The 25883-nt window shown below is 38.3% G+C and overlaps 1 long non-coding RNA gene across 1 annotated transcript in view; it reads right to left on the bottom strand.

The window, feature by feature from the left end:
* Positions 1-6269: 6269 nt before the first annotated feature.
* Positions 6270-25883, bottom strand: part of LOC311439325 — a 61483-nt gene continuing 41869 nt past the window's right edge. Inside the window, exon 4 of the long non-coding RNA XR_014694659.1 lies at positions 6270-7225. This is a non-coding gene — a long non-coding RNA (uncharacterized lncRNA). The remainder of the gene's footprint in view (positions 7226-25883) is intronic.

The raw sequence follows: 25883 nt of genomic DNA, 5'->3' as shown, positions 1-25883 counted from the left end.
TTTTCTTGCTTTTCTTTTCATTTTTTTTTTCTTCCCTGAGAAATATCCTCAATAAGAAAGCTCTTCTTGTAATAAATAACGGGCAACGCAAAGAGTGCAGAATCTAAACACAGGCATTCCACGCACTGTACGACGGCAACAAATGATTACATCTACCCTGAAACATCCACAGACAGTCATGTTTGTTTTCGTTGCATTCCAGATATCAGTTGCAATCAGTCTATATATATTTCTTTCTCTGTCTTGCCTGTGTATGTGTGTGTGTTCCCTTTCTACATGGAACAAAAGAAACATTTTGCTAAACTGAGCTTTATCTTCAAAAGCTGAACTCTGAGCAGTGCTCACTATGTATAAAATAAATAAATAAATAAATAAATTAATTAATTAATTAATTAATTAATTAAGGGGAAAAGGGGGATTTTAAAATAGAGCTAAATGTCTCAGGACCCAGTTGGAACCATAATGTGAATTTATCTTCATATTAATAATTTGCACTGCGATTCCTAATTTGGCAAGCAAAGAGTGCAGCGTAGCTTCACAAGCCATGGTACCTTTGTGCTCTTAATCCTCCAGGGGCTACCTATACTTGTCTTTCTGTACATTGGATCACTGCTAGTGGAGGTCTGAAAAGCATCTCCAGCAATCTTTAATTCATGTGATTAAAAATTCAAAAGAAGCCCTTGTACCAGCTGTTAAACTATGTTAGTAAGCTGTAATTCAGAGTTCAAATCCCAGCAAATTGAAGGTTAGGTTAACAGGATCATTCAGTGGAACTGCATTATATCGTAGCAACTAGAACAGTAGGTGGACTGTTTTATACATGCTCATTTACAGAAGATAAACTAAGGATGAGCAAACTCATAGCACTGCAAACCTTGCCTTAGATTTATTTTCCTCCTCTCTTTCCATGGCATGATTTTTTTTTAAAGCCTGGCAAATGCAACCAACTGTGGGTTTTGTTTAATCTTTGCACAGATAGAGGCAGAATAAAATCAGCATGAAGTGTTTTGTTTAAGATTATCTGGAATCTGAAAAATGTGTTTTTCATCTCTGAGACTAATTAGTTTAAGTATAACAAAGGTGAAATGAGTTTGATGGTCTTAAGTCTACTGTTCATTCTCGTTCAGTGAATAGTGAGAAAATATGAAAGAAAAGAAATTCACCTTATTTAGTAGAGTTTGATGTGATTACTCAGACTGGTCCCAAGATAAACTTCCAGCAAGTCTGGAAGAATCAACTTTAAATGCACATAAGGTTAAAAGTACTATTTACAATGACAATTATTTATTATTAGCACTACAATAGTCATTAGTCTTCAGCTGAAAGTGAAATGCTATTGTAGAAAGTGCTGTGTATAAAATGACAGTATTTGCTCTGCAGTGCTTACAGCCTCTGCAGTTTTACAGAGCTTGCAGGGAGAAGGTGAGAAACAGGATGTAATATCATCTTTAGTTTGCAGATGGGGAATTATGGCACAAAGTGTCTCTCCCAAAACCACACAGGAAGCATGCAGAGCTAGAAGCTGAATCCTGATCTCCTGAAGGCTTTAACCAAAATACCATCCTTCCTGTCTATTGAAAAATTCTTACTTATTATATAGTAGGCTGTAAAGCAGACCTTTAACGAGCCCAGGCTCAGAAACTAGCTGTGGTCCTATGCCTATACTACCCATGAAAAATTTAAGCCTGTATAAAATACACTAATAATGTCTTTACACTTGTGTTTCTGGTGACTTTGATAAGGTGAGTTTTGTGCAGTAGAAGGAACCTCTGAAAAGGAAAAACAAGTTGGGAAAGGCTAATCAGGACTGATAGCTTGTTCAAGGTGGCAACAGAGAAAGGGAAAAAATGGCCTGTTGGGGTTGCTTGTAAGATAAAAGCAGATAACACTTCCCAATAAAACAAGTTAGGAAAATGTGTCTTTCAAATTCAGAAGAAAAAAAAAAAAAAAGAGAAAAAAGTGCTGAGGCTGCATGTGTCAGGGATGCTGGCAGAAGGAACTCTGAGCTGAAGAAACAAGTGAAGAGAAGCCTGCAGAAAAATGGGGAGTTTTACGGGCACAGTCCTGACAAAGCACAGAAGTTCTGCATAAGTAACAAAGGAATAAGAATTTAAAGAGGACTTTGGAACTCCACCTTCTTGGGGCTGGTAAGATACCAACTAGTGGAAGCCTTGACAGACTTTGCATGCTGTCCTTGCAGTGATATACTCACAGGTCTGAAGACAGAAGACATGCATCCTTTGGCCATGACACCTATAATCAAGATGATCCTTTTTATTTCCTATCCTAGAGAATGTTTCTTCTTAATAACTAAAAGTCCTAGCCATTCAAAGAAAAATAAAAAAATTATATGTGACCAACATGTGGCCGGTTCCTTCCCTTAAAAACCTCCATTAACAAATCATTCCCACTGTGGGTCAGATGTCATGACTACACACATGGCACTCCCCAAACCATTTTAATGCTGCATGAAATACTGCTTAAAAATAACATAGTCTGACCAAAGACTGCGTAAAACTTGTGAAGGACTTGGCCTCATAATTTAGAGTCATCATCATCAACAGGCTTTCACTTGGATAGCACCTTTCATTCAAAGATCTCAGAACACTTAATTTAATTAAGCCTTTCAACAATGCCATAATGCAGCCAAATGTTATAATAACTGCTTGTAGAGGTTTGAATCTGAGACAAAGAGAGGTTAAATGAGTCTCCCAAGGTCCCAGAAGAAATTAATAACTTTGCCAAGAAGAGGCTGCAAAGCCAGACCCACATCCCTCTCCCTCACCGCTAGCTCCTTCCCTGCTCTCCCACCCTGACACACAGACACGAGGGGTGGGGAGGCCTGAGCCCCTGGACTATGTTGAGGATGTCTCTGGTCCTCACCTTCCCAGGAGCAGCCTGTGTAACAACCAAGCAGTGCATCAGGCTTGTGCCGAGGACTGCATCCTGTGTTTAGGCTGTTCAGAGCCCTGCTGTCCCTCCCTGCCATGCCCGGGCAGACAGGTATCTCAGCAGGGTTAGCAGCAACCCATAAAGGGTGGTGGCAACAAGGACATCCCGCAGAATACAAGATGAGGAAAGGCCTGCTAGTGCTCTCCACACCACCACTTCCTCTGGGCTACCTGAGGAAGTGGGATTGTTTGCTGTTTTCCCATGGACACAGTCTGCACTTTCTTTCACAGCACATTTAGCGGTGGGTTTTGCAGTCCACACAGAGCGAGGCTGGGCGAGCTCACGGACACCTTATCTCCACGCAGGGACTGGGCTCAGCAGCAGCCCGGCAGGAGGAACATCTCGTCCTCACAGCCGCACAGCACGCCTTGCTCCGACGTTTTCTAGGAGGTCCCTCTCCTTCAAATACTGCCTTGTCCTGATTCCCTGATCCTGGGAGATCTGAAGCACATACAGGCTGCAGTGGTATGGCTCCAGGCCATACAGCACGCACTAAGCACTACCATATGTCACAGAGGCAGCTAGACAAAATCTTCCCTGAAATGCGAAGAGGAGTGCTGGATACACACGAAACTTAGCTCGTTTAAAACCAAACAGCAAAGGTTTTGTAAAACAAAACCAGTTTACTGCTGAGCATCAGCAGCTGCTTTCAAATTTACAAATACATTTACATTCTGCAGAACATAAAATGTGAAGCAATGGCTTTCCGAGCTGCCTGCCAAGACCCGAGGTGTGGATTTGCCTTTTCCCAGGCATTGCTGCAGGGTTTCACACACCACGACCTGCAGGTGGAGCGATGCTGGACCATCCTCTCACCCCAAGACCAAAGCAGACCTGAAGCTCATTGAAGTGAATAGCCCCAGGCTTTCTGGGAAGGATTTGGTCTTTATTACACCCAGGATTTCCCTGGCATGGAGGAGCTCCAAAATTAAATATTTGACCCTTTGGTTTTGGGGACTGACACTAGGGAAGATGCCCTGGGACTGCCAGCAGAAGATGCACCAGGCCCACACATGTGTGTAGGATGCGTGGGGTCTCATCAGAAAGGCCCCATCATGCTTTTCTCCAACTCTATAATCTCATGAACACAAATATTTAACATCCATCCCAGCACCAGATTTATAAAAGGCCATCTGTTTACTGCTTTCACTGGTTCCCAATTAAGCTATCTCCATGGCAGGATTGATGCCACTCACGACTGACACGATACCTTCAATTTGGGGATAAAATAGTTATTTGGACTAATTTCCTTATGGAAAGGCCCTGTGTAATTGAACAGTGATGAAAACAAGCGGGGCTGGGCAGAATTACAAACGAGGTCCGTGCTGCTGATGGTACCCATTTCACCAGTAACATCTAACATGCAACTCAGAATCATACCATGCTTAAAAACACTTTTGCTTTTTAAAACTAGACCCCTGTCATTATAGAGAAGTTCAAAAATGTAGGGTTTAAGGCTGAAAAATAAAAGGACAGAGAACAATTCCAATTGTATTTTTTTAATCTAATTATTTTAAGCTTGACTTTGGAACTCTGGGAGCTGGAAGCAGCAGTGTAAATTACACATAAATTCCTATGAAAAGGAAATTATGTAGTTTTAAACTACCTTGTAATGATTTAAGCTTATCTCTGCTAATCAAACACATTAAAATAATGTGGCTTAATACATAAACCAGTATTTTAAAAAAGGATAGCTATTTTGTCTCAAAGGTTAAAGAGGCTTGATTATCTGCACGTGCAAGTGAGCGTCACTCATATTAATGACCATCATCTTGTTCACCCATATTTCTTGAAAATGCAATTCTTTTAGGACACTTAGGGTTCAAATTGAGCTGGAAACTCTTTGCAATTAAAGACCCCAAAATAACCTGGTGGGAATGGTCTGCTGGTGGGATAGCTCACCCTGGCATGGTTCCAGTGCTTCTGTGCATACTCAGAAACCAACACACAGATGTGACCATGCAGGTAGAGCAGAGCCCACAGATGGATGTTCGCTATGACACATCACCTGGCTCAGCTCATGGCCTCGATGGAAAGCTCCGGTATTTTCCTCCAGCAATTGTTCAAAGCCTTGACAGCACATCATACAACTCGCATTTGAAATTTATTTTAATGAGCTGAAATTCGCGGTCCTAATTGGTGCACACACAGCGTGTTTTTAGTTATGAGGTAAACAATTTACTCCAGCATCAAGGAAACATCAGTTAAGACTTTATTAGCCTCCTAGCTATGTACGACAAACCCACCCCTCTACTTGTTTCGAGAGCTATGGTAAAACAAACTCCCAGCATGGACCGCGGGGACTGAGTGCAGCTCTTTGTCTCGGCACAGGCTCGGGCCCCTGCATCCTGCTCCCACCCGCCGGCCCTTCGCACCCAGCCGCCGCGTGGACCTTGGCGAAAACATCGCCTGCGCTCCTACAGGTGTTACATTTTTTGCTCCCCCAGTGGCCAGTAACAGTGCTATTGGACTAGAATAATGTATCTCAAAACAATGTGCTGGCATCGCTGAGAACGTACATATAAGGCCACTGAGGTCCACACAGCAAGGATTGCACAATAACCCATTAAAATAAACATTTGCAACCACAGATAGCTGGCCTGAAATCCCTGCTCTGATACAAATAACATCTGGACAACTTTTGTATGCATCTTCCAGCATAAAACACCCTTGAGAAAAAATAGAAGGCAAGCTAAAAGACAAAGGACCACTAAAGATTTTATTATGCTATGGGTGTGGTGCCATAAATTTGAGGGGATTCAGGCAAGAGTTGCCAAGCCTGAATTTAAACAGCATGTTGTTTTTAAAAGTTGTAACATTAGTGACGAACAAGTCAGTATTCTTACATAATTAATCCAGTGTGAAATAGAGTGACTGGAAGACATCCAGTGGTTTAAAAATAACTCAATCATTTATAAGATCCACAGCACTATAGGATTTAACATTAAGGCACAGGAAGTGAAGGCATCTTGGTACGGAGCATGCTGTTTTAATTCCACAAAAGCTTTGTGAATTCAGCTTAACAGAGCTCACCGTACAACAGCCCAGCGCTGCGCAGAGGGAGGGAGGTTCCTCTCAAGTGGATCACAGGTTTAATGACTGGGCTTTTGTGACCGTGATTTTATTTTATTTTTCCTCTCTCCACCATTTAGAGTTGTCTCTGGCTGGAGATGCCATTAAAGGGATGAAAATGGGAACACTTCTTTTTTTTTTCAAAATGGAAATACTTAACTGGAAAGACTGGGAGAAAGACAAAGATACATGGGGCAGCTAATGAGCATCTTCAGAAGACATATAATCATGGCATGAATTTGAATGGACTTTAGCATCCAGATTTATTCGTTAGTGGTGTTTTCAACTGGCAAGCCGCAAAAATAAGTGCAAACTGGACACGTACCATGAGCGGGGCTCAACCTAATGATACAGACATACAGCCAAACAAAATCCTCATTCATCACAGACCTGAAGCCACCACTTACATTATTAAAGTGAGGACTCAATTTTGCAAGTTGTTTCGACACAAATCCCCAGCAGAGCTGCCTGTAAAAGTCAGACATGGTCACAACCAGTGTTTCTGCAAGCTGGAAGCAAGCATCGCACAGAGTTATATCAGAGCCCTCCTGCATGTCCAAAACTGGGGGGTGGATGGTCCACACATCCACACAGCTGCCTCTGGATGTGCTGTTTTCCAGTTTCCAAGCAGAACTGTTGGCATTGCCAGGTCAGTGCGCCCTTCAGCCCACCATTTGGGTGCTGGCTCCCTGGCTCCCTGCTGTGTGTAGCTCCCTCTTGGGTGCCCACAAGCACTGCAGAGCTGGCTGCTGTGTGGTAGCAGGGCAGGGCTAGTGAATGAGAAAATGCTACAAATCTAATTCAGAAGCCCACTGAAATGCAGGCAGTACATTCATGCCTGAGATGAGGATATCTCCCTTGTGCATGTGTCGTCTTACAGCCTGGTAAGGTTTGATGGAGGGCTTGACACAGTAGTCTCACACTGAAGTGAGATCTGAATGGGAATAACTTTTGAGAAGTGATCATGCTGAGCCAGAATTTGGCCCGTTTTCATCGCTTCATGCCCAGTTACATTGCAAATGGAAAACCTTTATCAACCACAGAGGCACCAGCCTGGCATTACCACCACGTCACTCTGGATACAGGTGCTTCCCGGTCCGGACGGTTCCACGTCTCAATGGCATCACATCATCCACTGCTTTGTTCCACTCTGCAAAAGCCCCTGCAATAACAGGGTTTGCCCCAAAGAATGTGTGGACTCCTGGTAAAGGGAAATAAAGAATAAAGTAGGTGGTTATAAGGTGCTTCTTTCTTAGAGGTGCCTTTTCTCTTTGCCTGGCTTGACATAGAGGATGAGAGCAAATACATCAAAATTGTAATCTTGAATGATCAAAATAAATCACATACAATTGATTTTGACTAATGTAAAACTAACTGAATACATTTCTGGAAACAGTACTTATGAATTAATAATAGTGATTAAGATGAATTAAACACACAGACTAAATTCTGCCCTACAACATGCTGACTTCCATGGAAACTGTGCGTGCAGATAGGGTCTGAGTCTAGCAAGTTAATTCTGAATTATTTTTATCTGTTGAAACAAAGTAGTATGTTAAAAGAATTTATGTGGCTACATAACATGCTATACTTATGAATGTTTATTGAGCTTTGAATATTATTTTCTCAAATAATCAGTATGTTTGTTTAACAATGCAAAAAGTGGCTTTGTGAAACCCATTACTGCCGGACTGAAGTAAGTCTTAACTAAGAAAAGGTGCAAGAAGTGTGACCCCAAACAGTATTTTTATTTCTTTGGATAAGAACAAATTCCAAGAACCATTAATACGTTTTTCACTTAGTCCTTTTCACCATTAACAAGAAAGAAATCAGATACACAAATGCCCCCTCCATTCTGATAGTATTCTGTCCCAAGATTCACCTAACAACCATACTAGAGCTTTTCTCTTGAAGCACCCAGTTATATTTTTGTTTTACATTTTTCTTCCTATAAACCTGCCTTTTTCATAAATATGTATTTATTAATATTTTACTTACATACACGCATTTTTACATGCATAGAATGTATTTGATTTCTATGCGGATACACATGCTTTCTTATATGTATTTCTCTATTTGCCTCTGTAACCATTTCATAGGTTCTTTATGGCAAACTTGTTCTTGGACTAGAAATTCTGTGAAATTTTGAATAAGGGAAATGGAGTAAACTGAAATGTGCCATGTGCCATGTGGCATCTCCTATGAGGATTGACAGAGGTACATTTAAGAAAGAGAAAACATTGATTCAGGCAAGTTAAAGCCCATCAAGCGAATAAACGGTGTTTAAAATTGTGCATAAGAACTGCAAGAAGGAATAACTATGGATGTGGAAGTAAATACAAATGAAATGCACTGCCATATGGGTCTTTTAAAGGTAGCATGTGTCAGGTTAACCTCTCTCTGCCTGGTATCAGTTTAGATTAATTCTGATGACAACATCTGCAAAGGACTTGTAGGTGATCAGAGGAGAGACTGTATTGTTGGAGGAGATTAAAGTAGTGAGGTACATTAAGACTAGTAAAATGAAGGCTGAGATGCAGTTTCTGTCTATAAATAAGCCAATGGGGTTAAAAGAAGCAGGGAGATTTGCTGTTAACATAAGTATGAATGGAAATCATATGGCAGTTACTGAGCTTCAGGAGAAGCTTGACAAAGGGATCTGACCACGAGAGCTCTCCAGCAGCCATCCCACGAGAGCACAGGGACAAGGGAAGGAAGGAAACAGAAGCCCCAGAGGCTTGGTCAATTATCAAATGGAATTATGAGATGTACATGTGAAACCCAGTGCTCAGAGGGTCTCTGCTGGTCCTGTGCTGCTAAAATTAAATAAAATAAAAATAAATATACAGATCTGGAAATGTTTAAAACTTAGGGAAAAAATACGCAAGAATATTTACTGAAAGTGATCAAAGTTTTCCCATCAAAATATTTCTCCCAAACATTTTGATTGTTACTAAACGCTTTAGTAGTAGAAAAGCCTCTCTCATTATTTTTCTAGTGGCTCAAGGCAGAAGCAGGCAGGATGGCTGGAAGGGACTTGGACTTTTATGCCTCACTGCCACTGCTTAACCTCCTCCAGAAAGCCAGGGCATGCTTGGGTTAGTCTTCATGGTTCTGGTGATTAAACAGCTCTTGGTCACACCTCTTGCTAAATCCTAATGAAATCTCTCTCTCTCTCTGCTAGATATTAACAGAAAAACACTGTTTTCTCTTCCACAGGTGTCTGCCAAAAGGGAGGTCCCAGTCCTCCTTTTTGATGTAGACAGGCCAAGGTCTGCTCATGGCAAGGACATTTGGGCACTGGAATGGTTTCTTGGCTAGAAGATAGAAGAGCTGATGGCTCTTCTATCTATGATCTGAAACAACAGTTTAGACAAATATGTGCTGCTGTGTACTTATAGTGGATCTTACCTTAGGCCAGCTGGGTGCACCAGATGCTCTTGTTATTCGACCATATCAGAACTTTTTTGTGGAGATTGCTTTTCTAATAGAAAATATCCTTTCCAGGAAAATGATGGTGGGAAAACCATAGTTGGTTTGAAGAATTTTTCATTCTGTGTTGTTAAAATACAGCTTTCTGGTTAATTGGCTAAAAAAGTTTTAATCTATTTATTTTTTATCAGCAACTTGAAAAATCATTGTGATTTTCTAAAAGTATGATATTTTTGGAAATCCTTTTGTATGAAAAATGTTGTGGTTTTGAATTTTCATCCAAGAGTTGGATTAATTTCTTTTCTAAAAAAAGAAAAATATGTAATGGGAAGGGATTTCCATTTTCTATCCAGCTATGACATTTAGTGGTATTATTATAATTAGTTATTTTCATTCCTTTTATGTAGAACCATTCATAAATACCCTACATTGTAGCAAGTTGTGTTTGGGACTACACACAAGCTAGTTTTTACAGACTAAGGGAATCAAAAACACTATCACATTTTTAAAAGCACATATATGTGTGTATATACATATATACATATATAAAGTGAAAGCTTTGTTTTGTGTACAGAACTTGTATGAGAATATAATTACAGAACAGGTCAAAACATGTTAAGAATAAAATTTTATAATGAAATAACCAAACTAAAAATAATTCAGTGCAAATAAATATTCCAACTTTCAGAATTGCTATCAGGTAGCATAAAGGAAGTGATGTACTCAAAAGTTGGCCCTAACTCTTCAAGATGCTGAAGGCTCTCTAGCACAGTCATTAGATGGATGTAAGGTGTATCTTGTTACCAATTGGTAGAGGCCAATGACAAACTACAGAGAAGCAACCAACATCCTGATAAAATAATCTTCAATTTTCAAGACTCTGATTTTCATTACTACCTGTAAATGTATAAGGAAGAAAAGAATTTACGGTAGCTGTGACCTGATCCTTGTAAATAAACAAAGGAACCACCTGGAAAACAAGTTTTTAACACTGACCTGGAATTTAGATGCCAAGGTTAGAAATTTCTGTGTCAACAAGTAAAAGAAATCCAAGAGAAAGTATCCAATCTCAAAAGGCTCACTGTATTTGGAATAAGAAGCATCCAAAGGGAGGTGGCTGTGGCTTGAGTTTAACCCTGCCACAAAGCATACTCATATCAGAGGCTGGTCCAAGCACCTGCCATGAGAGTCAGTGATAATCCAGGTGTTGATACCTGGGTTGCAGGTATCAACCTATATTGCACCTAAAAAATATCGGTCCTGTGGTGGTCCCATACAGTACAAAGCTAAACATACTAGTCATAGAACTTCATAGATGGTATAAATATTTATATACTATAAATTTTCTATGACTCTAAGTCCATAGGGAAAATTGAATTTGAAAAAAGTGTTTTAAACTAGAACAGGGTTCTCTGAGGTGTGTGAAAACAGGCTTTCTTTCCCATACCTGTGCTCTTAGAAGAGAAAACTTCCCCTTCTCTACCTTTGGCAAAATTACTAGGATACTGTGGTATGTCTAAAACCATCTGCGACCACCTGTGCATAGCAACTCACTTTGTAACCTATGTCTTGCATTAGCATAAAAATAAAATATGTATTTTCCTGATTGAAGCATCATATATCTATGATATCCCTGAATTAACACAGTCGATATGACAGGGACACTCTGGTGTTGGTGTATGTGTTATTCACTGGGCCTAGTATAGATCAGGAGCTGATGCTACCAGGCTTTGCTCACAGAAAAAAAGAGATCAAGAAGCTTGTAGAAAACCAAACAGCTTTAGATGACCAACCAACATTTTATTTGTTGGCAGATGGGAAAATCTATTTGTGCACAAATGCAAGGTGCAGGTGTAAATCTAACAACAGGTTTGCAAACAAAAATGTCAATAGTTCTCAGAATATAGAGGAAATATTTTGCCAGATGCTATATTACCTCTTAAATTTGCAGCCAGAAGACATACCAAATGATTCAAGCTGTAGCATCCCCATACATATTATAAATGCCCTGAGCCTAACCTTTGTTGCAACCTAAATGGAGGGAAAAAAAAAAAAATCAGCCCAATCTCTTACAGATCATGAATGGAAAAAGTGATTATTTGCCTTTAGAGAAGATACACACTGAAAAATGTTGACATTATGCTTTCTTTAAAGGAGTGCTGTGGATTTTATAGATGCTCTTGGTACGATTAATTTCTGTGAACTGCATGTTCGAAGGTTTTACCACTCCATTACAGATAAATGCTATGCCATTAAATGCTGGGCTGGGAACACCTGTCTTGATGCTGCCACATCTTTTGGGTTACATCCCCTAGATGCAGAGAAGAGCTGAAGTTAAGCTTAAAGTTTGGTAAGAAGAATAATAGGATTGCTCCTGCCTGCCTGGAAGTGAAAATATGAGAGCTCTGAGCACTGAAGGTACACAATGGGAAATGAATTTGGCTTGTGAACTGGGCTCTGGGATTTGCAGTTCCATCCAGCCAATGCAATGGCATCAAAAATTTCAGCACTGTGGCAGACCTGCTGACTGCCACTATGTAATCCTATCCTCTGTTTCTTTGATATAGTGCAAACACCTTTTGTTACTGGATTATTCAACTCTATAGAGCTATAAAATCACATATTATGTTCACTTTTAAAAATTACCCAGGAGAGCTACACTATTCTTTTAAAAAGTGATAACATTTTTTTTTTTTTTACAACATAGTTGCATTATTATTCTTTACTGTACTTATGGTTAATAGTTAGAATAGATTGTTTACACTTCCTAAACTGACATTTTTACACCCTCTGTTTTCAGCAATACTGAAGTCTAGTCCAGCTCAACACAACTGAGATGAAATACTTCATGCAATATCAGCTTTTTGGCAGCCATTGGATTTGTGTACCCATCAAAACTGCATCTTCTGAGAACAGAAAGAATTAAGAAAAAGTCATTTACCCAGTTAATTTGGTAACTATTGATTTCAGTGTAAACCCCTTCCTCCTTATAAGATTAATTTTGTTCTTCCCATGCCCCACAGAAAAAGCCTGTGCCCAGAGAAAAGCTGCTATGAAAGGGATACAAATGAATCTACTTAGATAATTGTAATTCCGGTCAGACACTGGCACCATGTAGTTCATGTTTTATCATAAGGGACAAATTTCTAGGATTTAGCCATCAGTCTAAAGAGTGCAACACAGAATTTAGACCCAAATACAGCAAGAAAGACAAAGTTGACTCTGGTCAAGGAGAATGTACCTGGGACTTGACTCAAGACCTTCCGATAAGCTGGAGTTTTTGTGATATAACAATAACAGCATCTGCATTAGTCTCATGGTGCTAGTGTTCAATATATATTTATCTATAAAATAAGGACCTTTGGCTCCTTCGGTCCATCAGTGGTGGGTATGGAGGAGAGAGAGATTGAACATGCAATTCTGAATGCTGCATTAACAATGCCTGCTCTACATTTGAGAAGTAACATCAAATAAAAGCCTCACCAGTTTCATGTGTTTTGTAGTGGAATCACAGCAGAAGGATTTCCCCCTCCTCTTTTTTCTAATCAAAGACTGATTAATTAATTCTCATTATCTCCATCTCTGTCACAAAGATAGCATGGTGACACTGTCAGAAAGCTGTTGTAATTTGCCTCAGGCATGGCTGTAATTTGGTGGTGGTTGAAGTGATCGCTCGCTATTTTAGTAGGTCCCATCATTACCATGCCCACAGAAAAATGTTCACAGACAGGAGCAGTGTACACGAGTGCAACGGAAATAGGTGGTAAAACCAGTATGAGTCTCACTCTGAACAAAACCTCAAATGAGCAGAGCCCCAGCAAATAAATCATGGCTTCATACGTCCACAACAGCTCCAAAGGCAACTTCAGACCAAGTCAGGACAGGGACCAGCCTGAGAAACAAAAAAGCCCTTTTCCACAGCAAAAATTATTCAGGGAAAACTTGTGTGCAGCAGCTGTTATAGGGGTAGAGGGAAGAGTGAAAAAAACCCTCTCCTAGCAGATTTGCCGATCAGCAGCCCACTAAATGTGACCACATCAGGAAACAGCCCTCACCACAGCTTCAGCAGGGTGAGCTGAGACAACACCATAAATGTGGGAGACCAGTAGGACCGATTGTTACTGGCAGTGCGCAGTACAAACTGAAAGCATCCATAGACAATTGAAACCACATTGCATGAATCCTCCTCAAATCACAAGGTTAATGCAGATCCAGCTTTCAACTCAGTGAGCTACATAAACCAGACGAGGTACAGCGAACAATGGCTCATGCGGGTGTCCCAGTTTCCACCAACAATGTTAGCCACATTGGTGGTGACTCAATTTGTTTCCATCATATGCTCTTTAGAGTCGCCTCTGGCAGCTTTAATTTTCATGTTCCTTTTCTAAGTGAACATTACCCAACTGCAGCAAGAGGAGTTGGCACCCGGCAAAAAGCACAGGAAGCTCCTTTTGCATATCCTACCTAATGATACCAGGTTTGAGAGTTGCTCTTCTTCCTCTTGAACCTCCTGGTTCAGTTTCCAAGTTCAGCTCAGAGCATGATATCTTCCTATACAGCTGTCAGTAAAGCAAACGGAGTCAGCAATAACCATATATAACACCACCATTTCCCCCCCCCCCCCAAAAAAAAAAAAAAATCAAGCTTGGTAAAAATGGATATTTATCCTATGTATATGTATACCAGCCTTTTATATTGGGGTGTACAACATCTTCTTTAGTGCATGAGAAGCAACGTCCTTAGAAGAAATAATACAAATATACATCTGACCTCAGTGAAAAGATCTTCTTTCTCAGTGTAACATAGCGTAACTTGAAGTTTGCTCTCCCAGCATTATTTGTTTAATAGAAATATTTTCCATACCACCTGGTTCTGGCAGAAAGTCAGAATTTGCATTTATATGAGGTAGTTTATCAAATATAACATACAGAAGTCTGTTAAGTACACATTGCATTTTGTTTGTGAGAAAATCTGTTTGTATTTAATGTAGTTTTTAAATTAACCTTAATGAAAGCTTCTGAAAATTGTTGTTCTAAGCATTTGAAATATGCAACAAGAACTAGTGGAAGACATAAACATGTTTTCCATTATATGTTATCAGATAGCCCAAAATTACTACAAAAAGAATGTGGGACTATGTTAAATTAGAAAGATAAGCAAGCATTTAGTTAAAAGGCAAAGGTCTTTAGAAGAGTAAAGCATCTGACAGTTAACCCCAACATCTTACAATCTCCTACCAAGAAGAGTACAGCACTTGCAGAATACAGTAGGGTGTTTTAACCACATCCACGGCTCAGATGAAAAACAAGGCATGTTTCACAGAAATCCCGTGGTGGATGTTTGTTCCATCCAATATTTAGAGAGCAGTTGTGTACCCACGGCCATTTTGAAGATTTTACTAAAAGAGTATCAAATGTGATTTGCCCACAGCTCTATCTTTTGAAAAGAACCAACCTAAATATGCAACCTTTAAAAATGGCCTTATAAGAGAAAATTTATACATAATCCCTTCAATTATCAAAATACTATTTTCTGTTGTCCTTTGCTGTTTGCTGATTTAATTTTCTCCTTTAGCATAAGACTGGCTGTTTTCTGTTGATAGTTACTTTATGAAGAACATAACGTAGGGAGTAAAAAAATCACTGGCATTATGACTTTCCAGCTTTTTCTCATATATCTAATTAAATTTATTATAAAAGAATAAGACTGTGCAAAAACTGCCAAAAAAGGACAGGCATCAACAAGACATCTCACTTATCATGTGATAAGTGAGCCTAGAGGAAAGCAGTACCTAAGTAGCTCACTGATGAGTTGTTGTGACAATAATCATTCAAATAATAGCAATAAAAGTATCACTGGTAATGATCAAGTAAGGGAAGGAAAATCTGACTAATGACATTGTTTTACTATTCTGGTAACCCTTTGCATAACGAAAACTCAGTAAAATCAGGTTTTAATCAGGGTGATATTTTTCTGGAAACTCTTTCTTCCCAACACATTCTGGCACTTAACCAGTGTTTGAATAACATTCCCACAGCAAGTCTCAAGTCAAACTTCTTTTTCATGAGCAACTACTCTGGAAAACAGGAAAATTGAAGAGCTTTTCTGAGAATGTCATTACTTTTCTGAGAGATACATTAAAAAGGGGGCGGGAGGGGGCAAATACCCAGTTAGCTGGTTATGCGGTCAGAGATTATAAAACAAAAACTGTTAAGCTTTAGATGCCTGTTTAGGTAAAATCAGTTCAACATAAGAGCCTATCCAGAAGTGCTGGGTCTCGCTAAGGTGCTGTCATGAAGGTGACCAGGATGTGCTATCATTGCAGACCCTTTGTGCAGACTGAATTTCAGACTGACTTGAGCAAGTCTGCACCTAGCCACACAGACCACCTCCAGTAAGGATCTGAAGCTTCTCTGACTCCATTTAATCTATATTCTGTCAAAACACATTGAAAAATTGCATTATTTTCAGTTTTATTTTGGAGCATAATATAGGCAGGGCAGCCTAGCTGTCATCTGGGTGGTAGAATACTGGAAATCCTGTTTGGATCACGTTTTCAGTCTCTTGTTTAAAGGGAATTATTTCCTATAACTGAGCTGCAGATCGCTGTGCTCATAGGGTGGTCACAGAACACCATCTCTGCTTTGCATTAAAAGTGGAATTTTTAATAGCCGAGGAGGAAAAAAAAAAGGAAAGAATTGAAAAGTCGCAATATGAAAATTTTGCAGTAGAGACTAATTCTAAATACTAAATAGACTCATTGGCTATGATTTCCAAGGCTTCTGGGGTCTTTTTCATCCATATCAGACTAAAGGCAAGTTGGAAACAGAATGTTTGGGAGAGCCAGCCTACCAAAGACCTTCACCTTTTGGCTTTTCTGAGATTTCTGGGAGATCATTAACAGACACTTTCAGCCATGAGAAGCCCAATAAGCTCTCTGATCCCCTTACCCTCCAACTTGTAACTTTAATATAAAGAGCACAGAAACCCTAATAGCTCCAAGGTTTCATGCTTTTGGCTTCGTAAGTGGGAGCCTGGAAGTTTTAAGAGCTTGACTCAGTTTTCTGTGTTTGCAGCCTGCAGACCATAGATGGGATGGGGGATGCTGAATTCTTGGGTGTCGTGAGGAACAGAGCTGTTGTAGGAATGCCGAGAAGCCAGGCTGGGTGAGGGGAAGACCTCAGAACAATAGCAGAGAGCTTGAGGACATCTTCCATGAATAAGAAAGTTCTTGGCATACATAATAGCCACACTTAGGAAAGTTTTCTGAGCCTTTCCTAAATAGCTAAAGGAGAGTCTTTTTAGGCTTTTTCTTTTGAGAGCTGGAATGAACAGAATGTGCATACTCTTTGGACATGACAGGGAGAGAGATGGAACTGCACTTTTGTGTCTAGGCCAAAAAATAATTAAGGCAATAATACAATGTGAAGGAATATGCTCTGAAATTCCTAGAGGAAGACTTTTAGCCAGATATAACTCATGACAAATGTTTTTCTCTTATCTTTATGCAATTTTAATAGTCCAAGTAGGCAGTATTAGAAACACCTATAAGAACTTATAAATGGCATTTCAGCTTGCCATTTCCGTTATGCACCAAAGCTTTTACAGGTTGATATTTTACACATTTTTTTAAGAAGATTCTGAACCCTGCCTAATGGTAGACTGTAGAAAATGGGATGAGAAATTGTTTATGGCAACTTTGGAAAGATCTGGGGTTGCATCATGAAAGGCAAATACTATAAGTTTAATATAATGGGAAAAATATACCTGGGAAAAACACTAGAGTTACAGAGTCATGGCCCATGACACAGAAGGGATACAGAGAGTCTATGGAGCAGGAAACTATTTGGCAGCCTTTCTGCCTTAGTGGACTGGGAGCAGTGTAGCCAGTAGTAGTAGAGTAGTCAGTGGGTAGGAGAGGCAGCTCCATAAAAGAGTTGGGAAACCGAAGATGGTCCCCCTGAACTGTCAAAAAATGCATTTTCAAAGTTATTATGTAACATTAAGGTCAAAACTGAAGATAAGAGGCTGATGCATCACAGCATTAACAAACTCAGTGTTAATATGTTTGCATAGATAAGGAAGATTTGGCGTAGAACTTGGGCATAAAAATGAGGAGCCAACATTAGCTGAAACTGAGCTCAAAGCACCATTGCCAAGAGATGTAATTCTTGTCTTCATCTCCTTGAATATCAAGGTTTATTTAGTTTACAAACATATGGGTTTTCAAAGCTAGTACAACTGTGACATCGATTTAAAAGCTACAGACAGGCAAGAGGTTAAGATTAGAGCCGGCCAGAAATTTTCTTACAAAACAGAATTTTGCATTTTAGCCAGGATTAGTTAAGACAACTGAGTCTTACAACATCATACTGCCAGGTGAAAAAATGACTCACTTGACAAGCTTAGCACTGCTGGGATGAGTACATTTGAATTGTGTTTTAACATAAACATTTATGAAGTGTTACCATTATTAAGAAAAGATGTGCTAAGGAGAATTGTGCCTTTAAATTGTTTAGGCAAGGGGAGGGCACTTTGGAAGCCAACACTTTTCCTGGATTTAACAAAGTAGTGAGGTGGCTCTTGCTTCTCTGTACAATAGGGTAGTTTAAGTCTTCATGTCATACTTGATGGCCAGTATAATTTGTGCTTTTCTAAAAGTTCATCTAAATTAAATATATATATATATATTTCTATGTATAGATATATTTAAAATTAACATCTAAAAAAAAATTAAAATATAATAAAATCTTGTTTCATCAGAAAATTTCCGGCTGGGTATGAAACTAATAACCAATTACCGTAATGAAAAAATAACAACAACCAACCAAACAAACAAAAAAACAAAAAAGCAAACAAGCAGTCATACCATATCTGTGGACCTTTTAGCACATTTAGCACAACAAAAAATGCTGTCACAAAAAGTGAAAAAACAGACAGACAAGCAATGCAATCCTCTGCCCAATCACTACAGACTCAATCAAAGAATTCTGAACTTCAGCAGAATTCACTCAGACACTGGGGATTACATGGGCAAAAACCTAGATTACAAATCAAAGAGCACTGAATAGCACATGTATATGTTCCAGTTATGAAAGCTGCTTAATGATTAAAGTCATCTATGCTTAAAAAAAAAAAAATGCAAAACTGATGTTGAGGTCTGAAAGTATGTCTCTGGATTGACAGGTCATAGGTTAAATCCAGATGAGGGTCACTCAAGCCTGGTGTTAGTCTAAATGAGTACAGCATTAATACTGAAAAATCCTTGCAATGAGCTCACCACCTGTCTGTAGCAGAAATCCTGCCAGTGTAGGTTCAGTTTAAACTTGATGTTTACTTGCATTTACAATATTTACATGTACATGCTGCTAACTAGGGAGAATGAAGTAGGTAATCTGTTTTTTGATTTTGATCACTATTGCTATCCTTAAATTACTCATCTGCTGCCTTTTTAAAAGTCACTATGTTTTGTTGCAAGTGCAACAGGATGCTTGTACTTCATAAATATGACAGAGAGAATTTTCCGTTTGGCATGACTTTAAATGTTGGACCTTCTCAGGATAATACAGCAGACACTTTCTTTCTTAAAATAAGGAAATTAAAATAAAATAAAATAAAATAAATAAAATAAAATAAAATAAAATAAAATAAAATAAAATAAAATAAAATAAAATAAAGATGCAAAATTTTCATATTGCATCAAGATAAAAGAAGTCTGAAATAGATGAAGGAGAATTTGTGTAAATTCACATCTGTGTTGATAATGCTAACACAGGTCCTGATTTTGAATAGAAAAGTATTGATACAGAACTGAGCTTTCAACAACATCAAAGGGTTAAAATAACCAACACTTAAAGCAAAGAGGAATAGATCACTTACTACACTTATTCTATTCTTTTTTAAAACTCATAGGGTTGATGTGAGCTTGTTATCATTCAGTAAAAGACAAAATTTGCTGCAGAAGGTATGCACTTTTTAAGTGTGTAACAGCTATCTCAGACCACTAATAGATTTAACCTTGTATGTTCATAGATATTTAAAGTGTTATGGTTTGAAGGTCAACTCCACTGTCTTACAGTAAAAGAGAAGCAAAGAAAGGAATAAAAATTAGAAAGAATTAATTCTTCAAAAAGTTTTTACAAATCAAAACCCTGCAGTTTCACACTGAGAACAAAAGAAGCATATTAAACACCAAAGTTTATCAAGACAAATTAGGTCCCAGTTTCAAATTTTCTTTAATCTTTTGCATCTGAACGTTTTTTTGCCTCATGCTGTTTTCCCTAGTTAAATGTTAAAATGAATTCTAGCCAATACCATTGACTTCCTCCCTTAAAAATATTGAGACACATAATAAAAAATTAATTACTTCCCCTAATTTCCGTGTGATTCTTTAAAAAGATGTAAAATTCATTTAAAGTAAGTGGTGACTTTGTCTTTGAAGATCACGACAATTAACATGGATCAAAGCTAAGGTTCTGTAACGATGATAGCTTATTAGCATAATGAAATTAACTTAGAGACAAGAATCTTTAATAGGTACAACAAAAACGCTTTAATAATACTTGAAGAAAATTATGTATTTGCTAGAAGTACAACAGTTTCAGACTTTCTATCCAATTAATAAGTTGTTAATTAACTCCTTTTCCAAACAATGTGCACTTTAAGTTAACATCTGCCCATTGGATAACACTTTCTTATTTTTTTTTTTCTCATATACTGTAGAACTGCAACACTGTTTTACAGGGAATTCCTTGTAGGACTATTCTTATGCTAGGGAAATAGGACCCAAATATAGTAATATGTTTTCTGTATCCAACCAATTAAATAAAGGAGAAGGCTTATTTCAAAGATGAGGAGAAGGAATGGGTAATTCCTTAATTATGGCTGCATTGTTTGTGGCAATGTGTAGTTTCAGATTTCTTTGCATTTTCAATAGAAATTATTTTCTGCAGTTTATATGTCTCTGTAAAATGGTCCTCTGCTGACTAGTGCCATATATGGACTTGACTTGGGAGCAATTTTCATATATATTTTTTTAATATCTATTTATAGTTTTGTGTTACAAGATTTTACTGCCTTATTTATAAGATTATAAATCAATAACTATTGTTTTTAAAGATATGGATTGGGAAGGTTGTTCACAAAATATTAAAATAGAACCTTATAAACCTTATATATAAAAATAGTATTTTAATAGTCTTTGCTTTGTAGTGCTGAATAATAAAGGCTTTCAGCACTTTAATTTTTAATTACAATGACACATTTTGTTTTAGGGGCTTCTGCCTGCAGAGTGGTTTGGGGATCAAAAATTTCACAGAGCATTTTGCTTTTTGCAAGTGGATTTGGAGAACACACGTGACTGCACTGAATGGATAGGTTCAAAGCCTCTGTTCAAATTGTTTAGGCCAAAGATGGAACAATTATATAGGTCTTATTTGAAAAAATGAGTTATTATGTTGTATTGGATCAAGGATCCATGTTTTAATAAATCCCTAATTACAGTAATTTTTCATTTAATCTGGCAAATTCCAAGCAAGTTAAGAATTTCTGAATTGGAATCAGCAATAAAAAATATTCCTGTCTCACATTCTGTTCAAGACCACACAAGTTGATCTCCTTTTAAGTAGCATGGAAGCCAGGAAAGTATCTCCCAAACAGGGCACTGTGACATGATTATATTTTATTTCTGAAGAAAAAAAAAATTAAAAAAAAAAAAAAAATCTGGAAATTCTTATTTCTCTCTTTTCAGAAATAGCAAAGAAAAATAGAAACAAACAAAAAGAGCGCAAACATGAGAATGTTTCTGAGGTCATCTTGCACGTTGGAGAAATTTTCTACCACAGACCTGAGAGTACACAAATCTTTTTTTGTGCAACACCCAGCCCAAAGTCTTCCATTCAGATAGCTATGGTCAGGTTTTCCATTTCAGATCATGTATGGCCCCGCATAGTCACAGAGTACAGTAACCTCTAAAATGAGATAAAAATGAGTCTAGATACAGAGCGGAGTGTAGGTAAGAGCTGGGGTGTACCAGAAGTATCAACAGTGGCCCCAGGGCACCAAGACAGCACGGTGCTCCCTGTTAGCTCGTCAAGAAGCCCTTGTAAGGCTGCGTGCCTTCACATGATATTTTTAGTATTGGAATAAGCAGGTTCAAAACCACCTTGAGTACAACTCCTCTAGCCACAGCCAAAGCTTAGCTCCTCTGGAACATCTTCATGAATAATAACTAATCAGTGCTCAGCACAAGCACGTAGCACACAGAGTGGTCCACCAAGATGCCAGCCACTTTGGGGTGGAAACAAAACACAACTGTTAACTCACATGAAAATTGTGTAACCCAAGGAATAAATTTGAAGAAACCACTGCTTCCTAAATGCAAATAGGCAATGACACTACTCTGATGGAGGCCATTGTCTCTTAACTGAGCACAAATGTGTAAAACTCTGACCATTACACCTATACACCTGTAGCTCCTGTAGCTGGTTGGAATTTATTTTTGGCTGTTTATTCAACTTCTTCTTGCAAAGGTTGAACTTAACTTTCTTTCATTTTTGCAAATCAGAATTGATTTTTATTTTATTTTTTTGACATTTCTCTTAAAATGTCAGATGCTGAAAATCCTTGTTTGGAAACAAGGAAAAGCAAGAGCTGGGGCACTTCTGACATTGAAATTGCATTTGGGATGAGTAGGCCCTCCATAGCTAGTAGGTTCCTCTTGAAGTAGGCTAAACCAACACTGGCAACATTCAGGACCATGTCCTGGGGAAGTCCCCATTAGTGACCAGTGCAGGTGGATGAGCCCTGCAGAAACCAAATCCACTTACTTCCAGTAGAATGTCTAAAAGCAAAGATATTTCCTTTTAACTACTTGCTTTTGGCAAATCAGGGCTTCTTGGGTAAAATCTTTCCAAACTGAAATTATCCATCAGATAATTTCTCAGTTCCTCAGTTACCATATTCCAAGAAACATGATATGACCTTGGCTGGGAAATGCAGCCAAAAGATCACTGTCACCTATTGACTAGCTTTCCTGCATGCATCCATAGCATAACCATTTTTTCTTGAATTACACCCAAGTAGGGAAAGGTGTCTCTCCTTGCTTACAAAACCCAGTGTCTTAACTGCAAAAGATGTCATGAGCACAGGCCAAAAACATGAGTGTGTTTTTAAGTAAGACATTATTGTTCCTTATAGGAGAGAAAGAAAATAAACAAATAAACAAACAAACAAACAAATAAATAAATAAGGCTCATCTTTGAAACTAAGAAATGTACTTATTGTTCCAAATTTTGAGCCAATCTTCAGAGTTAAGTTATATATAAGGTTCTTCTGGAGTTTTACTGGAGCTTGATATAATGCCAGAAGATACTAAATTCTCATTTTTAAGAGAATGACCACTACACAGAGCTGCCAACTGAGAGTTTCCTTTATTGCAATAAAGAGCTTGCCAGGGATAACCTCAGTAAAAATGACACTGATAAATACTTCAGTTTAAAGATGATCAATACAACACTTCCAGTGTTTACACGTGGTTTTATTTTTTGGTCAGTAGAATACATTTTTCTTGCCCAACTTCCACTTCCAACAAGGTCCTCTAGTCTTTTTCTTGCTTTGGAAACAGAACACTCTATGACTGAATCACGAGTACATGTGCAGTGCTGTCAGTCGGCATAATACCCTGGACATACATGAGGGCAGGATTTGGCTGGGGGGAATGGCAGTGTAGCATGTTTTTTAAGTGATATATCTTCTTTGAAAATACTACTCCAGATTATATATACAGAATAAAACAATATATATTCTAGATCCGTTTTTAATTGATTATTCCCTCTGAGACAATACCTTTCCCTCTTCATGTGTTTTTAGTCCCAGCTTTATGTGATTTCTTGCAGTTGTCCCAGATTTGGATTTCCCTCGATGGCCCTGTTCTGTTTTGAGAATAATTTATGTTTCACACTTCATTTGCATGCTTTCCTAACTGCATGGATAAAATAAGCACAAGATTCCTTGTCTCTAACTTCACAACTGAGCAAAAAAATCTTCTCCCCTTTCTTCCCATTCCTCATACCCTACTGCAGAGTCAGACACATTGCTACAGACATTCACGTACATCAGCATAGTGAAGCGTCAACATGGTGAACCATCAGCAGAAACCTCAACTATGAAGTGGGAAAGTACAAGCAGGTAAAAGAGCAACAGATGTTATTTATGTGCTATGTCTCTTGTGGGAGTGCTTTTGGTGTCTTTTATATATATGTGTGCGTATATATATATATATATATATATATATATGTATATATATATATATAAAATTATTTTTTCCCCTTTTAGAGTAGCGTATGCCATACAGATAGAACACACATTAGTCGAACCACAAAAGGCAGTGACATGAGGACCATGTACAACCAGAACCATACAGATACACAGACTTATGATAAAGTCATAATATGTGTATTTTCATCTTTTTAATCCGAGTTGGTTTGAAACCTTTTACTTCAACATTTGCATAAACACCTACTAACCCTTCCTCCTTTTTAAACACGTAGTTTAGACACTAATTTTGCCTCCATCACCAAGTCATCAGCAAGTTTCATTAGCAATTAAACTTTTTCCAGTTTCAGGCTAGGACACTATGGGCAAACTGATTCAAAACAAAGGATGAGCACAGTGGTGGGGTAACCCCAGTTATGTTGGTTTTACTCACTACTTGCAATCTCTTCCTCTCTCTTGCTGTATGCTGCAGCACATACCGAAAACTTTACCAAGTCAAAGGTCATATGTGGCTTTAGAAAAGTTGCATTGCTTATTAAGGAAAAAAAAAAAAAAAAAAAAAAAAAGGTTTAAAAGTGAAAGAGAAAAATTTAGAAGGGAGTTAAGGGAGTTTTAGGTGCTGAAGCAAAGCTGCAGATATCGGAGTACAAGTGGCACAGTGGCACAGGTTGTCCAGAGAGGTTGTGGAGTCCTTGGAGATCTTCAAAAGCCACCTGCACGTGGTCCTGGGCAGCCTGCTCTGGGTGTTCACACTTGAGCAGGCCCAAAGGTCCCGGAGGTCCCTGCCAACCTTAACCTTTCTGGGATTCTGCAGTCTCTAGAAACACCAGCTACTTCCTCGCCTCACTTAAAAACCTTCAAGAATCAGTCTGAGTGGAGAATAATTTCACTGGTTGTTGTTCATATTGTTTTACTCCATGGCTGTTAGCTATTATTTCTGTTATATTGACACAAAAAGCAATCAAGAACCTGCTCAATATAGTACCTCCTGCTTCTGCATTACAACCCAGTTACACAACCCACAACATTATACTACTTCTTTCGGTCCTCATTACTGAGCACTTAACATTCACACCCCGGTTATCTGTTCTTTAATAAGAAATAAAGTTTTTTGTTTATTTTACACCTATTTCACTTGTCATTTAAGATTTACAGAATGCCATCAATCTTTACCTCAGTACATTGACCTCAGTCTAATTGTTAGGACTCCAAATTCTGCACAGATGTTATAACTATGAATTTAACTTTATATAGCAAGAAATTCAGTACTGCCATATGCTGTCTTTTATGAGCTTGCAGTTTGTAATGAATATCCATGACTAATGCTTTTGACCCAGGTAAGCCCATGATTATGGAAGGTAAAAAATTTACTAAACTTTATCGCTGCACTTTAACTAACACTGCCAACAGCCAATGTGAAGGAACTCCTTTGGCTGTGTGTTGATTTGAAAACATTTCTTAGCTCTTCTTAATATACCATCTGCATCAAGTGTCAAAATCTTCCAGATTCATATATTTTTATATCATAAGATGGTTTTCTTTGATGTCCAATGTTACTCAGATATCTTTATATTTTGTTGCTTGAATCTTTTGGTTTGGTTGTTTTACTTTATTAAAATCAATTGGGACAAAACTTTCTTAAGCTTCTTAAGAACCAGTCAGGTACTAGAATTCAAACACATTTATTAAGAGTGAAGTTTCAAATATATTAAACTATTTCTATTTAAACAATAGGGAATACCTATTCATAAGTAACTTAATCTTTATTAATCCTCGAGGATATGAACCAGATATTAGTTAACGTCCAAATTAACTTTCAAAACTGCAACGAGCCTTATCAGATAGTAAATGTAAAACTGAAAAATTAACCTCCAAAAGCAGACAAGTGAATCAATTGTGTAGTCCAATTAGCTACTTCCCAAATGCAGAAAGGACCTCTCCCTGCAGAGAGGCGCTGAGGCGTGACCCACATACTCTGTGTGGTCTAGCAGGGCTGGTGACTCTCACAGTGATGTGGGAGCCAGGGAAAATAAGGTGGCAAAGGTTGCAAGGGTTGTTCAAGTCCTTGTTAAGGTTTAAGAGAAGGTGATATGGCTTCAGCAGTCTGATGATGTACCGAAATCCAGAGCTGGAAGCCCTTTGGGGTGAGGTGG

This window comes from Aythya ferina, assembly GCF_964211825.1.
Source record: "Aythya ferina genome assembly, chromosome: 6".
Taxonomy (NCBI): domain Eukaryota; kingdom Metazoa; phylum Chordata; class Aves; order Anseriformes; family Anatidae; genus Aythya; species Aythya ferina.
Note: the sequence above shows the minus strand (reverse complement) of the source record. Positions and strands in the feature narration are given on the sequence as shown.